At 41.7% G+C, this 17,575-nt stretch overlaps 1 protein-coding gene across 1 annotated transcript in view; it reads left to right on the forward strand.

Annotated features, from left to right (window-relative positions):
- The window catches only part of nrg2b (neuregulin 2b), a 50,142-nt gene that overhangs the window by 930 nt on the left and 31,637 nt on the right, over positions 1–17,575 (forward strand). The window lies entirely within an intron of this gene.

Raw genomic sequence — 17,575 nt, forward strand, 5'->3', positions numbered from 1 at the left:
ACAGACAGTATTCTGATCCCAGAGCTGTTTCATGTCACACGTGTGACAGTCTGTGGGTGTAACTGTTCAAATAGCTCCATTTGTTCCACCGATGCTCTCAGAAACCTCTTTACAGCTTCCTGGTTTTTAAAAATGACTTTCTTCTGTGAGCGGTGCAGCTATTAAAACGGTCTGACCAGGCTGGTGAGAGGTTATTGTCATCAGAATGGATTTATTGTCTGAACGTGACACACAACTAAATAATGTTCTCTATTATCTCTCACATTTCATCTCCAACCGAGTCTTGATTTAACCCATTTTCCTCTAGCGGAGGTAAAATAAAAGGTTTAGAATCAGTTCCTCAACTGAGCTCTCTTGTGACTTTTGTCTGTTGCATATAATCCAATCTGCTCTGAGGTCTGTTACTTTTAACACACATTCCTTGTGAGCACAATGCTAACTTCATGACAAATCGTCTCACTGATCCGTTCCATCTGTGTGTTTTCAGTATTTTAAAGTAATACGCCGCTCTTGATATGATTTTAGGATTTGTACCAGCGGGTGTTACAGTAAAAGCATCTGTCAAACGTGGTACAAGTACAGAGAGAGGAAGGTATATTTCTCCAAAGAGAGGGGGAAAGGATCTCACCTGTGGAAGTAAATACTAATAAATAATACATACAATTTCTATAGCGCTTTTCATAATACTCAAAGACGCTTAAGTGTGACACATTCCTCCAATACAACATTAGCATTGTAATCATACAAACGCTCTTTTCGATTTTTCAGTTCTTCTCACCCAGATGCAACATACCTTGCAGCACCAGTGTGTGTTAACACTATAGGGTTGAATCCTCAAAGGGAGAATAGACTCATACGTCTTCACGAAGGGGTTCATCCGTCATTTGAGTTAACTACGTGTTATATTTTTATACCTCCATGACATACTAAAAATGATCGTCATTTATTTATGACTGTGCTGTTGCAATCAGGCTTCAGTCTAAAACACATTTTCTAGGCATGGATGAGCTCAGGAGAGGACATACCCACTTATGAGCTGAATCACCCCGTACACACACACACACGCACACACACACACACACACACACACACACACAACCTAATACCTAATTAGGCTCTGCACAGTGTGGTGACACAGTAGTAGGCGCACTGTGGCAACCAGAAGCCTCTGAAAGTCCACACAGCGTCACATGGGAACGCGCACAAATGTTTTATTTCTAACGTCCCCGCTGCTAATTTTCCGAGGATTGATTTGGATCCGTCTGACAGAACCAATCACAGTAGAAGTAGAAGGAAAAAAAATCCTCGCCCAGAACTACAGTCGCGAGGTTTAAAGGAACGCTAAAGACGAACGTTTCACTTTTCCAACATTATTTAATTAACAACAGGAAAACCAACATTCAAACATGATCCCGTGTAGCTCTACGTTTCTACTTGTACGCTTAGTACATCTCAAACGCATCGACTGTAAGTGAAGTATTTCACATTTATTACTCCCTCAGCTGCCAGTGCTCCCCCTCCGTCAGTTGTAGCTCACTCATTGGCTCTGCTGACACTTCTCATCTGGGTGGATGCCGTGGTGTCAGGGTGGATGTTGAATGAGCTACGACCGACCGAGCAGGACTTCTGGCCGGGGATCAGACGGGACGCTGAAGAAGAATGTCATTTGGGACATACATTACTGTAGCTTAAAGATGGATTGGGGTAAGGGGCGTGTCAGCAGACCCTGAGCGTGACCAATCCCAAACCTATTCTAAACTCAGCCGGCCAATCACAGCCACGCTGATGGAACGCCCACTTCTGTACACACGCCGATCAAATAATGTCAACGTTATTATGTTACCGTGGTGCTGTTGACATTTTCTTTCACTATTATACTGTAAAAACCTGCGTTTGGGGTTGGAGCAAGTTTACGTAGCTGAGACATTCGGATTTTATATTTACAGACAGTTTTGTATGGTTCTGTTACAGTAATCTGATATTTAGGAAAGTGCTATTTTAATGTTTGACTGGTGGAGGTACACATCTTTCTTTTAAATACATTTTTTTAAAGCACTTTATTGACTAGCATCAGGTTAAATCTCTGAACCGCTAATCCCATCTTCCTCTTATATCTGGTGACTAATGCTAATGCTCACTGTTACAACACCCAATTAAAAACTAAAGGTCAAGCATTTTAATTCGTCCCAAAATTGCAGAATATCTACGAGTATACTGGGCCCTTGTGTCCCATCCCATAGCTAATCTCTTTTCTTTAACCTCTTAATTGACCCCGAAAAGACCCGCTCTGCTGCTACTCCGTCACGGAGCCACACAGTCACCAACTTCTCCACCTGAATTACATACTAACTTATATTTTGGAGGAACAAAAAGCAAGAAGATAAAGGTCAACAACAAGAAGGACACATCCAGTATGTCAAACTGATTTGACAGTGTGAACATGTGAAAAAGATAAAGATATAAAGTATAGATCTGGGTAACAGCGAACCACCACATCACATGGCGTTCCACACAAACGACGATGCATTTAAAGAAAGGAAAAAAGCACCTTGAATGTTCCGTCAGCAACTAGCGTAGCACTGACATGCTAACTCCAGCTAACGATGTGCTAACATGCCACGTTAACGTTCGCTCCACGGGACTTTGTGTGGAAACATGACATTACAGAAACATGTGTATCGCTATTACACAACCTTTAACTACGACTAGCTTCACATCCACTCAAGCAGCCTGAAGAAAAAGAGAATCTGAAACACGGGTCAGTGCAGCCTGATGTACGCTGTGATTGGCCAGTCTGCGTTCAAGGGGCGGGACTTATCGGAGGGTCAAATAATGTCATGAAGAAATGCCTGACCACACTTTGTTTCTTTTTTTCTATTTGATTATTTTTGTTGGAGCAATGCTGTCAAAGATATTCTATACTTTTAATTTGAATGTACATATATTTTCATATTCGTGTTGTCATTCCTGTCTTTTTATTTTAATCTCTTAATAACGCACGTTGGTCAATGTTTGTAGGTTATTATGTGCTCTATAAATCGCCTTAACTTTGATAACCCTGCCAAAGAGAGTGTTTGGTGTAAAATGCAGCATGAAAACAACAAAGAGTTGCTTTGTTCCGCCTGCTGTGTTTGGCGACCAGCGACTCTCTGATTTGTTGAAATCTAGAGACCTGCTCTTGATATATCTGTGCCACATGAATATGAAGGAAGCCACTTTCAGGCAGTTTGGACAAGATGACAATGGTATAAATACTCCCTAATATCTCTTTGAAACAACCTGTTATGAGGCGACCGTCTCAAGGTATGATTCAGACTTCCTGCCGATGAATCTTGACATTTACAGCGAGCCGCGGTCGTGCAGTCAGAAGCACGGGCTTCTCGTCGTGAGAGAAATTATGAGGCGGTCGATAATCTTTTTTTCTTCTTTTTGCACCGTAATAAATAGCAGAGCCATCTTGCAAAAAGAGAGCAGTCCGGTTTCTCTCTCGCTCCTATAATGTTATTGAGCGTGCCACAGCTTATCCAATACATCTCTGTGTCGATGACGGGAAATCACATGTAACCCCATGTAAGTCTCTGCTGAGCTCCAACCGGCCTTCATTGACTTTCTCGCACAACTCTCTTTCCTGTTTCACTGAATTGTGTGCGGACGGCTCACTCTCTCTCTCTCTTTTAAAAGTACAAACCCAGTCCTGTCTTACGTCCCAGGGAGTCTAAATCCTGATGCACGTCTCCTCTGATCATTGCTGCTGACGTGCCTTTTGAGATCCTTTGACAAGCTTCTTCCCGAAATAGCTTCACCTGATGCCTCAACATGCTCCTGTCACTGATGCTGCATCTAGTGCTGCGCATACCTCAACTCTCATGCCCCCCCCCGCTCCCTCTTCCCCTCCGCCTGCTGTATCTGACTGTAGTGGGAAGTGTGTGGTTCATCTTATGCCCGCCCCTCCTGTCAGTTAGCCACACAAAGAGAGACAAGGAGGGCGGGAAAGAGAGGGAGAGCTCTTCGGCTTTGATATTTCAAATAGATGCCGCAGTAATAATAATGCACACGTGAAACTTTTTTTTCCAGCACATTGAGAGTGAGGACACTTGAGTTCATGGATTGTTGTATCGTATCAAAAAATGTCTGAAAAAGATTTCACTGCTCTACTCTGTAAACTGTATTTTTGTCTCGCTGAGGATCATCCCGCTTTTACTCTGACAAAAATATTCAAATAATTCAACATTTTGGGGAAATATACTTAGAAGATTTAAAGTATAACCTCTATCATGTGTCAGCTGATTCACGTATGATATTCAGAGATATGGCCCCCACCTTCTCTCACGCATCTCCTTTGCGTAAGCTGTACGTAAACATATAAAAAGCTATTTGAGTTGCTTGTCTTGTCGAGTCGTGGTGGTTTCACTGAGTCTTGGCACCGGTGCAGACACCAACACCAAAACCTGTGCTACCCAGTAGATTGTCTTTTGTTACCAGATCTCTAAAAAAATTATGAATTTCTTTAGGTTTTGGTGGCAGGACAAGTGTCCTCCCATTTAATACGACTTTTATGGAGATGGCAGCTCAGCGTGCCGCGCTGTTGATGATCTCATTTGAAAAGCATGGTTATGGTATGGGTATCTCTTTAATGGTACTGGTACTGGTACAACAGCAGATTTCAAACAGCACTGGGCGAATGGATAAACTGTTGTTGATCAAGAAATGTTGCAGCATGTAACATCATTTTTACATTTCTGCTCATTTATGAATTCAACACGCAAAATCCTTTGTGCTCATTATTGACTTTAGAGGTGAGTGTTGGTGCATTTTGGTTTTGCTTGGAGAGTCAGACTATCTATAATTATGTATAAGTGGTATAATTGCGGATGAGATTTTTATATGTTGACTGCCTGACCCATGCATAGCAGATTGTGTTCGCATGTGTGTACCTCCAGCACCTTATCAGCCGCCGTATCATCTTCCTGGGTTAGCGTGCACCGCTGTCCCTCAGCTCAGACTCACATCAGCAGCTGGAGGGCAGAACCGCTGTGGCATTGATCTCCAAATCCCAAGAATTAGGAGAATTTTGCTCTGGCGCAGCACGTCGAGAAAAAAACACAATCCTTGCAACGGGAAACATTATCCAAGGCCACGCCCTCAAACAAGTCATTAAACCATCCCCGGTGAATTTAAGCTTTCATCGCGGCTTTTCTTTGGTGCAAATACCTTTATGGTCTGCAGTGAACAATTGTCTGTTCGCCAAGGGATGACAAAGAAGTGAAGCCGGATAACAGAGCTACAGACGTGGACATGTCCAGGCCCCTCTGTGCATCAATCACACTGATGTTTGGACTGGGAACAATACTTGGTGAATTCTTCGATTAAGAGGATTTCCACCTTAAGCCAGAAAAAAAGGTGGACTAATATACATACTGAATGTTGATATGAATAAACATGCAAGGATGCAAGGATATACACTGGTTGAATCAGTGACTTTACAAGACTGTGTGTGTGTGTGTGTGTGTGTGTGTGCATTGCGAGAGGTTTCTCGCTTGTCTGTCTCCTCCCTTTCCCCTCTTTGTTGCGTTATCTGTGTCTATTTCAGACACCCTGTGTGTGTCTCTCTCTCTCCTTCTGTCTCTTTCACTGTCCTTGTCTCAACAGAGCATTATACCTCTACACACACACACACACACACACACACACACACGCACACAGCCATGTCAGTTAGCTGTTACTGTTGCTGCTGCCCTAGTGTGCTGTCATTAGCAGGGAGATCTGGGGCTGCTATAAATTATGCACACGGAATAACAAAAGACTGAGGATTTCTCTCCTCTCCTGCCTGTGCGTGTATATGCCTCTCTCTCTCTCTCTCTCTCTATATATATATATATATATAAAATGATGTATAGATCATGTTTTTGCTCATTTATGTATTACTGACATTACACTAATCAACTTTGCTTGTCGTCGTGTGTGTATTTGCACGCTTTTCTGCACACTCACGACTGCCTAACTCGTGTACATTTCCTTCAGATGTATAGTGTGTAGAAGCGAGTGTGTATGTATGTGTGTGTTCTTGCTTGTGAATAATGTATCAACACTCACCTTTTTTTCTTCTTCTCCAGCAGTCAGCCTTAGTAGAAAACTCTCTGACACATGCCCCACATGGCTCAGTTTGTGAATGAGACAGGTATCTGTGTAACCCCACTTACATACACACACACACACACACACACACACACACGCATGCAGATGCACTGCTCACACCACCCACACATATATGCGGCTGCTTGCTGCACACGCCCTCCACACTGCATCAGCAAAGTGTCTGTTTCAGCTCGGGTGGATTTGGCCGGTGCTCCCTCTGTTTCTCTCTTCAGATTATTCCACAGCGGAATTAGATTGGACATCAAATTCAGAAGGGAATGATAAGAAACATTCGTGCCAAGAACTTGTCACTTGGCATTCCAGATAAAGCATTTAAATCAAATGTCGTCCGACTGTTTTCTTGGAAAGCCATTTTAATCTTTGGCATTCTTCTCCATAAGTAGCCGCGCGCCCGACTGTAAAGCACCGAGTCAGCGAAACGCCTCACATTCATGAGGTCGTTAAAATGTCCAACTGTCACTCCGGTTAAAGCTTCATGGTCAACAAATGCTCCGTCTCACTTCTAATGTGTATTTTAGCGGCCTCCATGTGAACAAGAGGAATGGATCACTGAAACAGACGGTGAATTCTCTGCATATTTATTGGGCAAGAAAAGGGTTAAAACAGCCCTTTGGTTCTATATCGGGCTATCTGGGGCTCAGAAAGGCGTGGGCTATCTTTATCTCGCTTTGTTGTGGCGATCTTTGATGGGTGGAGTATCTTCATCTGTCTTCCAGATGTCCTCCTCTGCCTCTCTAGATGTTATCTCTGATCTATTAGAGGCTCGTGGTAGATACTGTGTGTGCTTTATGTTTGTTTTTGCAACGTCGTATTCTTCCGTGTGAGCAACTTTTAGATTTCGAGAAGCAGTGACCTGTATTTTTCTTTTTGAGTGATTAAGAAGATTGCCTCATTCTTTATTTATGAAAAATCATATTTCAGCTTTTAAAAAAAGAAGATTTTTTTGAAGATACTGAAATTCCCTGTTTGTTTTTTTGACAATCATGCTGAAACAATGACCATTATATCATACCTATTGGCAGAAAATATACTTGTTGCTATGAGCAGATCTGGCTCCAAACTCTTCTCTCAAGCGTTTGAGAAAACAATGAAAAATGCTTTTCCAATGTCTGTAAAGTTTACTGCATGACCTGAAAGAATGTGTTCAGTACTGATCACGGACTGTGACAAAAAAATGACAAATTTACTTCAATTATAAAAATTTAAAAAACTCTCACTGCTATTTAGTGCTGCCAACATGCAACGTTGCCAAGTGCAGATTTAATCCGCTATAAACCTTTGTCATTGCAGTACGTTCATTTTAGTGGATGTGGAAATGAGGACGGGAATTCAATGTCCAGCAGTGCCAGTCAAACAAAAGGCCAAGAGGCCAAGAGGCTAGTGAGACTTATTAAGTCTCTATTGCCTCGCAATTTAGTGTCATACTTACTAATAATGAAGACATTTCGGCCTCAGTAAAATGAAAAGACAAATTAAAAATGTAATATGCACACAGCTTTTACCTTCAGGTGAGCCTCATGAACAGCATGTTTTTCTTCTTACTATGTTGTATGTTCATGGATTCAACAGTCTGCGAAACAACCCACACATGCATAGAATAAAGTGAAAAGTAAAAGACACCACAATAAGCTGATTCAGATCTAACTTTCTTAACTTGTGAAGACTGTCAAACACAACGGAAATGATTTAGTAGGCTGTCACTTAGGCTGTCACTCAGGTTGTTATTCCACGGTCTGTAGCTACTGTACATTTCTACCTTCAAATCAAATTAGGAACAAAAGTGCACACACTCATTTCTACCCCGAGGTTGTTCCAGGGTCAGGGGGAGTATGAACCAAGCGTAAGTCCTGAGCGGTGATGCGTATCATCATATGTCTACCTAGACAGAAAACTATTGTTTATTATAAAATTATGCTGAAATCTTAGAATATATACAGAATCCATCACGAGAAAAGTGCATTTAGTAGAGTGCAGACCTCCGCTGGGTTCATCTGCAGCAACCACTACTGTAATGTTTGATGGAATAAATACAAACCACAATTGCTCCCCGTCTAGACCACAAGCTTAGGCTATCAGACGCATTTTCCATGTTTCATTTAACAGACACCCGCTCATTTTAATCGGTGCAGCTCTGTACACCGTCTGCATAGGCTACTGCTAAACTGCAGTTCACTGGGCAACGCTTCATGTCGACTGTTTCACGCTTCCTCTGAACTCAAGCTGTCTTCATGGGACTAAACACACAGCAGAGCTGTTAGCTCAGTTAGCTGTATTGGCTCTGTTAGCTCTGTTAGCTGTATTGGCCCAGTTAGCTGTTAGCTCTGTTAGCTGTATTGGCCCCATTAGCTGTTAGCTATGTTAGCTGTATTGGCTCTGTTAGCTGTATTGGCTCGGTTAGCTGTCTTGGCCCCATTAGCTGTTAGCTCTGGTAGCTGGATTGGCCCCATTAGCTGTTAGCTATGTTAGCTGTATTGGCCCAGTTAGCTGTTAGCTCTGTTAGCTGTATTGGCTCTGTTAGCTGTATTAGCTTTGTTAGCTGTATAGGCCCCATTAGCTGTTAGCTATGTTAGCTGTATTGGCCCTGTTAGTTCTGTTAGCTGTATTGGCCCCATTAACTGTTAGCTCTGTTAGCTCTGTTAGCTGATATCGCTCCTGTCCAAACACACAGCAGGACTGCGAATGGCTGCTAACAGCTAACCAGCTCTAATCCGACTGATGGCTCAGTTTGTCATCTTTAAAGCGATACTTAAACATAGCCTCCCTATATACGGTACTAAATAAGGTGAAAAGAAACTTGAGTGGTCGGACAGGAACTTTTATGGTTTACTGTTTGGCTTTGTTTTCTCTTTCTTATAGCCTACATTCGACAAACCTGGGGGGGGGGTGTATAATTAAGTGATTGCTTCTTGTTTTTCGTTATGTTGCAGATTTATTTTATATCTCAGCATCTTAAATATATTCCTCAACTCACATCCAACATGAGTTTAGCCAACGTATCAAATGTGCACTCACTTTGGTTTAGGTACAGATCCTGGCTGCAATATTTTTAACAAATTGATGTATGATGATGCAGTTGTCCCGAGAAATGAACGCTTGGTGATGGTCTCTGTGATATGTTTTATTTTAATTTGATCCCACAAGTAATACTCTCTTCTTTGTTCTTCTTTACTTGTAATACATGTTGCGTGATCCATTCCCTGATAGGCTATCAGAAAAGCAAATATATATCTGATATTCAGGTGTAGCAGAAACATGGGTCGTCTGGGTACCAGCGGAAACCGTATTTACAAATGATGTAAAATAACGGCTGCCCGCCTTGACAGACATGGGACCGAGCACAGAACCCTGGGGTACACCACAAGAATGAAATCTCAACATCTTTGTCTTTCAAAGCGGCAGTAGTGCACCTTCTTCAAACAGAGTCTTTGTTCGTTTCTCAAAGGGCAGTGGGAAATCATTCTCCTGTAGAATCTGCAGCCCCTTATGGAGGACGGATGTAATCAATGCTTCAATCCTCTTATCAGGAGAATTGTGTCTGTTAGCCTGCTTTACACGCCATGAAGTTAATGGTGTGTCGGCCTGTTGAGGGCAGAAGGTTGATGGGAGAGATGAGAGGTGGGAAATGGTGGGGTGAGGCGTGGTGGATAAGAGAGGGAGGAGGGAGAGTTGAGAGCGCAGGATGGATGAAACCAGGAAGGAAACGGAGGTGAGAAAGAGAGAGAGAGACGAGGGAAGATGAATGGGTGAGTAGGGGAGGGGTGAGAGAGAAGAGAAAGAATAGAAAGTGTTGTGGGGGGGGGGGTCTAGAAAAAGATAAATGGAGGACAGGTGGGGCACAGAATGACTTGCACACGACTCACAGAGAAAGAGGAGAAGGAGAAAGGAGAGACGGAGAGAATAGCTTTTCCCCACCGATCTGCCCGCAAGCCCTTCATTAACTATTCATTACCAACTCTGCACATCCTCTCTATCTATCTATCTATCTATCTATCTATCTATCTATCTTCTATCTATCTATCTTCTATCTATCTATCTATATATCTATATATCTATCTATCTAATATTCCAACATCCTGCTTCTCCATATTTCTCCATATCACCCTCTTCTCCAGACACACAACTATTACATACACACACACATCTTTATGTGTGTGTATGTGCGGAGTTGTGTGTGTCTGTCTTTGAAAAGAACCTGATTTGTGTAGAAATCTAAGGGGTGTATTTATACTTAAATAGATCTCCCTGCAGCCAACAGAACAATGCACAACACCAGCGATGAGAGACAAGGTCAAGTCAGTGTGTGTTTGTGTGTGTGTGTGTGTCTGTCAGCGTATGTGTCTAAAAAACAGAAAGGGGAGGGAATGATTTATTGACAGTCACTCTTGCAACCACACACACACACACATCCACACAGAATGATTTTCTTTATCAAATGTGGATGTGACAAGCACACACACACACACACACACACACACACACACACACACACACACACACACACACACACACACTGACATACATGGAGGGTTGCCCTGGGCTTGCTATTGCTGCTGTGCAGAGGTTAGCTGGGTGATACTGCAAGAGGGCCTGTTGTGACTGCTATCATTCAACTACCAATGTTCATCTCTCTCTCTCTCTCCCTCTCTTTTCCCTCTTTCCCTTCCTCTTTCTCTCACACACTATCTCTTGTGCTCACTCCTATTCTTTCTTTCCCTTTCTTTCTGCTTTGCATCCTCTCTTTCTCTTTCTGTCTGTCTCTCTGTCTCTCTGTTTCTCTCTCTCTCTTTCTCCTGCTCCCTCCCTGGTTTCCATGGTGACAGCTGTGCGCGGCAGAAATCACACTGATCGGAGAATGAGATAGAAGGAGCTTCTCTCTTTTATACATGAACACACACGCGCGCGCGCGCACGCTTGCACTCAAACACACTCGACAGATACACAACAAACGTGTGTGCGCATCCCGCCGTTGAGACACACACGTCGGGTTCCTCTCCACTTTGTCTTTGTACATTTTCTGAACGTACTGTACTTGTTCGCCCACTGTCAGCTGACACACACACACACACGTCCAGCCCGTGTGTGCCGACATGTTGCTGACCACGCCTTCTGAGGGCGCCGTACCTGTCCGCGAACACACCAAATTGGTTTGGCTGCCACATGACTCCGTTATTGGATCATGGTTATCAATAAATCTGATAAATGTTGTTGATGCCTGCTTTGCTGGACACAGAGAGAGAGAGCGAGAGAGAGAGAGAGGAGAGGAGAGGAGGGTGGGAGCATCAGCTGACCTTGAAAGAAGGACCTCTTGATGGGCGGCTGATGGGAGCGCTGGTCACGTGTGATTGGCTCGGGGAGCAGGCCGGTCACAGGCTATTGGCCAGACAATGCTGTCCGTTTGTGCCCCCACCACACCTCTCTGTGCTCTCACGGAAGAATTCTCTCATCACTCAGTGATACAGAAGGCTTGGATCAGCAACTTACAGTGCACACACACACACACACACACACACACATTCAATTCACATGTACACACACACACACATGCACTTTCACAGTGCCGTGTAACATCTGTGTGTAAATTGCAGGCGTTGTTTTTTTCTTTCTACGTCTGCAGCAGTGTGAATATTTCCGTATCAAACTAAAACCTCAACCTCAAACACAACATCTCCAAATTAAGTTCATTTTATTTGTGTTTCATCCGCAACATTTTTGATGTGCTTGTTAGCCAGCAGCGCCGGCAAAATTAGGCATTTTTGCGAGGGTTTGTGACGAGGCCCGCGGGATTTATAAGCCAACTCGGATGTTCTCTGGTCTATTGGCCTATCATTTTACAAGTAAGAAATAAAGAGGATGGATCGTACAACGATTCAAAGGTCGACATCAGATAGTAACATAAAGGGCCATTATTGTGGCAATATCGCTCAATATGGAGTTGTGCCGGTCTCTTCGAGGGTTGAGCTCATTCTGGTGTATTTGTGTTGAAGTTGCCGGCCGCTGATGTGTCTAAATGTCTATATTTCCATCTCACAAATGATAATTCTACGCTATGAATCACTTTAGTTTTGAAAGGAGAAGCGTCTCATGTGTTTCTAGGAAGTAGTGTTCCATCCACCCTTCCTGTAGCGGGATCCTCGTGCGCTCTTTCGTGTGTTTCTATTAATTAATGCAGAGAAAATGAGGAAAGATGGAAATATCAATTGAATTACTTATTTAAAACATCATCTGTCCAACATCCTAATGCACCCTATAAGGTGCTAATGTGTTTCTGGCATGGAGAGAGTGGTTTTTGAGACTTAATAGGGAACCGCTCACAGTAAATTTCTTCCTCCTCAGCATTTGTGGTCTGGTTTTGGAACATCGGGCGGCAACAGTAGAGCTTGTTTATAGGTTTTACAGCTTTTGAAACCTATGAATAAACACATATAATTGATTAGTATTAAACTGAGATGGTTTCACAGTTAGAAGTTCTTCACAATTATGTTGATGCACGTGTTTGATTAGATTACATGGAAATGGAATGATAGTAGAATCACACATTGAAGTGTCATTGAATTAGTTAAAGAACATTGTAGATTGTAGTTGCATATATTTATATAATAGTGCATTTGTGGATTGGACTCCATCCTGATTTAGGATGAGCTCTCAGGGTAGTCCAGACATTGGTGGTGAAGAAGAAGAAGAGAGTTGCTGTTAGCCGATGATGAAAGATGAGCAGGACTGAATGCTGATTGGAGGAGCTCGGGGTGGAGGAGGAGTCACATCGGTTTGAGCTGAAATGACAACCGACAGCAGCAGAGAGGAGAAGGCGTTTAAAAAGTTTGACAACAACGCGATTGGTTTACAGAGACTGCGTCGGATCTTATTGTTTCATTCAAGTACGAGTCGGCCAATCAGCTGATGGAGTAATCGCTGGGAGAGTTAGAGACTGAGATTATGAATGAACAGGAGTGTAAAGAGTGTCTTCCTGACTGAACTTCATCTTAACCTTTATTAAGTTGTTTATTGTTAACAAAAACGTCTATGACAATGCGAGTGATTTCATATCTTCTTCCTGAAAGACGATAAATTCTCATATTGAATAATCACCCCGATCACACTTCGTACTACTCACTCCTCATTTGGTCTTTTAAAGTCCTTTTATATGTGCGATTTAAATATCTATACAGTATTGCTTGTTTCCATTGAGATTAGTTTACGATTCATTACTTATTTTTGAAAGGACAAATTCATTAGGATGTTTTAATACCTAAAGTGACATGAAGTGTTTAATGTGGGATGGAGTGGGAATTTGCAGCGATTCAATCAATCCGACACCGTCACGCCCACGAAATGTGGAGGTCCCGTCCATGAAGGGTAATTTCCTTTGAGGTTTTTTTCCCAGGCCGACAAAACTTCCATGTTGCCCGAGGAGTCCCAGAGAGGGATGCGCTGACCGGTGACCGGGCTCAGGTACAGCTGCTTCAGGCCGACTCTCATTTCCACACTAACCTGCACACACCAGCCTGACAGTCTCACCCAGACTGACTCTCACTCGACCACGAGTCTCATCTGGATGGTTGTTAAGTTAAGCGGAGCTGCGGCGGATATTCTTGCAAATATAGTTCAGTGTCACTTTTCTTGAAAACGATTATAAAATATGTGCCAGTGGGGCAACAAACAAATAAATCATTTCACCTATTCTAATACAAATGATCTTGTTTAAAGGATTTTCCAAATATGATTAGCCTAATCCTGCAAGTTTTTTTTAATTATAGAAAGTGATTTTGCATCGGAGACAAACGGGATTATCACTTCCAACTGGCAAAGTGTTCTTTATTTGTTTTACAGCTGCAACGAGTCATCGATTAGTTGCCATCTTCTTCACGGTTTCTTTACTCCTCTATGACAGTAAACTGAATACCTGATTACAAAACAAGACATTTGAGGACATTTTATTGAGCAAACAGCGAATCCGTTAATCGGGAAAAGGATCGACAGATCAACAATAAAAATGAAGAGTAGTTGCTGCCCAAATTTGTTCTCATTAAAAGTCTTTCAAGTCTTATATCAATACCTAATTAGTTTTTTTAAGTAGAAATCCCTGCAAACCCTTTTTGGTTTATCTAATTACCGAGAGAGCTATTGGAGCAAAATTAAGAGTGTGTATATATATATATATATATATGTACATATATATATATATATATATTTAAATATATATATTTATATATATATTTGTACATATATATACATATGTAAATATATATATTTAAATATATATATATATATATGCATATGTTAAATGTGTTTTCATAAACAATTTAGTCATTACTATATTACTATACAACCAATGTGTAGTAATGGTGATGTCACGGCCCATGATGAGGGGACCCTCCCACACCGAGCGACCAAGCAGGGCCCCGAAAGCTAAATGAAAAACTCGAGAGTCGTTGCAAAGCGGAATGAGGCGCAATAATTGTTTTATGTCGATTATCTTCTCATCATAATTGTTGGAAGCCAAAATCGTAATTCAAATTTGATTGATTGCCCGGCCGTCCTGTCCTGGACAATCACAGAGGAATGAATGTAGAACAAGGACTCAACCTTAATGGATGTCTCGTGCTTTCTTTTTAAATGTAATGTGCGTATCCCAGCATAGCACAAACAGGTCGGCCATTTATTTAAATGAATTCTGGGAAATGTAGGAATTATGTTTCATATGAGTTTCAACATTTCAACACTTCATGACACGATACTATAAAGAGTTCTGGTCCTGGGCCCTTTGCAGATGATGGAAATCAGGCTCAGAATGCGGTGAATTAAGTTTCACAATATTTAATGGCAAGAATTTCAACAAACAAACCAGGCTCGTGATCGCATGGTGAGGTTAAAGGTCACGTCGCTGCGACGTCGTGTCACTTCCGTTCAGCTGACTAAAAAAGTTCCTTCACAATAAAAGTCTCGTATGTTACTTTCCGGATTAAAGTAACGTCACGGGCTTCAACCGGCTTCGACATTTCTGAAATACCAGACTAACATTCATTCTCATGCGACATACATATAAACATTAACTCTTGCCATTTACATTTATCATTTGTATAGAGAAAACAGTCTTTTCCTTATGCTTCATAATACATTCATAATAATATTCTCCCTAATATTTCCTATTATAATATCTTTCTATATGTATTAATTTAAAGCATAAGACTTCAGAATCAAAATAAACTATTACAACTTAATACGCGGATGAACCCAGACTAATGAACACGTTTAAAGACAATCGGAGGACGTCAGTCCTTTTTAAAGTGGGCATCGAGCAGAGCTGTGGCGTCACACTGGGAACGACACAGAGGGGTGTGATTGAATTGACCCCTCGAGGTAGTTTGGAGAGACGCATTAATAGACGGACAGAAGGATGGGCTGTTATTTAACATCGGATGTATGGACGAACTGGCTGTCCTCTCCTTCTCCTCCGGCGTGTCTTAACCTCCTACTCATGTGTGTGTTTTGCCAAGCTTTAGAAAAAAATATTCCAATCTGCGGAGACCCAAATTTCATTTTAAAACCTCACTCCGTTCTCCCACTCACATATTTCACATGAACTCGCTGGGTCTTTTTTTTCCGAGAAGCCGCAGTTTCCACTTCTGTCTGGGTTATAATGTCGGTTGTGCTTCATGTTTCTCTGCCATCGTGAAATATGTTCACTGCAGTTTGTGTAGTGCAACACCTCATTCATACTTCAACCATTGTTGTTTTCTTCCCATGATGTTGAAGGGAAGCTATTATTATTTCGGTCCTCTTCTTCTTTTGTTTCTTAGCATTTCCAGTTAATTTGCCGTTGATTATTTCAAATGTATTTACCGACTGTGAAGCACTTTGTGACTTGCTTTTGGGAAAGAAAGTGCAATAACATGCAACGATTATTACTCTCAGGGGTGTTTTATCATCGTGAGTCTACATTTCTAATCTGTTCTGCTGGAATTGGCCTAAAGTTGCCCCTCCCACAATGAAACCTCATCTCTTTTTCACATATGGTATTTTGTTATTAGATTACAATTCCCATGATTTCCTCTTTGCCTCCTGCGGAAAAAATGAAAACAGCGAGGAGGCTGCTCATTTCCCCGTGAGAAACGGTTTGTCGTGACTCGATGCGTCGTTGCAATAACAACAACTCATCTCGTTGAACACGTACACGGTTTCCTGTAATGACTTCTAGCTAGCGCTTCCTCACAGAAGCATAGCGCGTGGAAACGGCTCAGCCGGCCAATCACGTCGATTGAAAGGGGCATAAAGTTTGTACGTGTTTCTCCTAGAAATAAATAGTTCTTATGACGTGATGTCGTACAGATTAGCGCTTCAGTGGCACTTGAATGGCACTTCTTATGGTATTTGAGTACTTATGGTATTTTAGTACTTATGGTATTACTTATGGAATTTTATTACTTATGGTATTTTAGTACTTATGGTGTTACTTATAGTATTATTTATGGTATTTGTGTAATTTGGCTTTCTTGAAGAAATGTTACTTTCTTGATTCTTGTTGTTCTGAGTTTGTACTCGTGGTTAAATTCACTTATTGTAAGTCGCTTTGGAATAAAAGCATCAGCTAAATGACGTGTAATGTAACATGTAATGTAACATGTAATGTAACATGTAATGTCCGACCGCATCACAAGTCAATCGTTGCGTGAAGTGGTGCGATTCCGATGTAGTGCAACAACTCCTTCACACACAATAAACCCCAATATATTATTTGTGCATCGTTGTTGTCATTGTGAACATGATGTTATAGTTTGGGCCACTAGGGGTCAGCACAACAAGTAAACACAACACATTATCGCGATACAAAGCCTGAGCATTTCCGATATTTCTAATATATTGACTTTTAGCTCTTCTTTGGTCTCCACCCCCCTCCCTGAGGAACGCTCCCCCCCTGCTCCACCACTAGTTAGATAGATAGATAGATATATACTTTATTAATCCCCAAGGGGAAATTTGTCGTGACAGTAGCAGCAACACACAAGAGTAAAAACAAAACACAAAATATAAGAAACAGGGATGAAAGATATAGAAGTATACAAGTAAAATAAAAGTAAAATACAAAACAAAATATATATGTAAATATACAACACACATGCATACACAACACACAACAACACTGACAAATCAAATACACAAAATATTAAATATAGACAGAGTGCAAAAAGCAAAGTGTGTGTATGAGTGCAGAGCAAATGAAATGAAATGTGTGTGTATGTGTGTAGTGCAAACAAATGAGATGTGTGAAGTGCAGATCAACATAGTGTAAGTATTCAGTTATTGCACTATGATCTGGCAAGAGGTGATCTGTTATAGAGCCTCATAGCCGTCGGCAGGTTCTCCTGTATCTGTCCTTGTGGCAGCGGAGCGTGAGGAGACGTCTGGAGAAAGTACTCCTCTG

Source organism: Pseudoliparis swirei, chromosome 19, assembly GCF_029220125.1.
Source record: "Pseudoliparis swirei isolate HS2019 ecotype Mariana Trench chromosome 19, NWPU_hadal_v1, whole genome shotgun sequence".
NCBI classification, from domain to species: domain Eukaryota; kingdom Metazoa; phylum Chordata; class Actinopteri; order Perciformes; family Liparidae; genus Pseudoliparis; species Pseudoliparis swirei.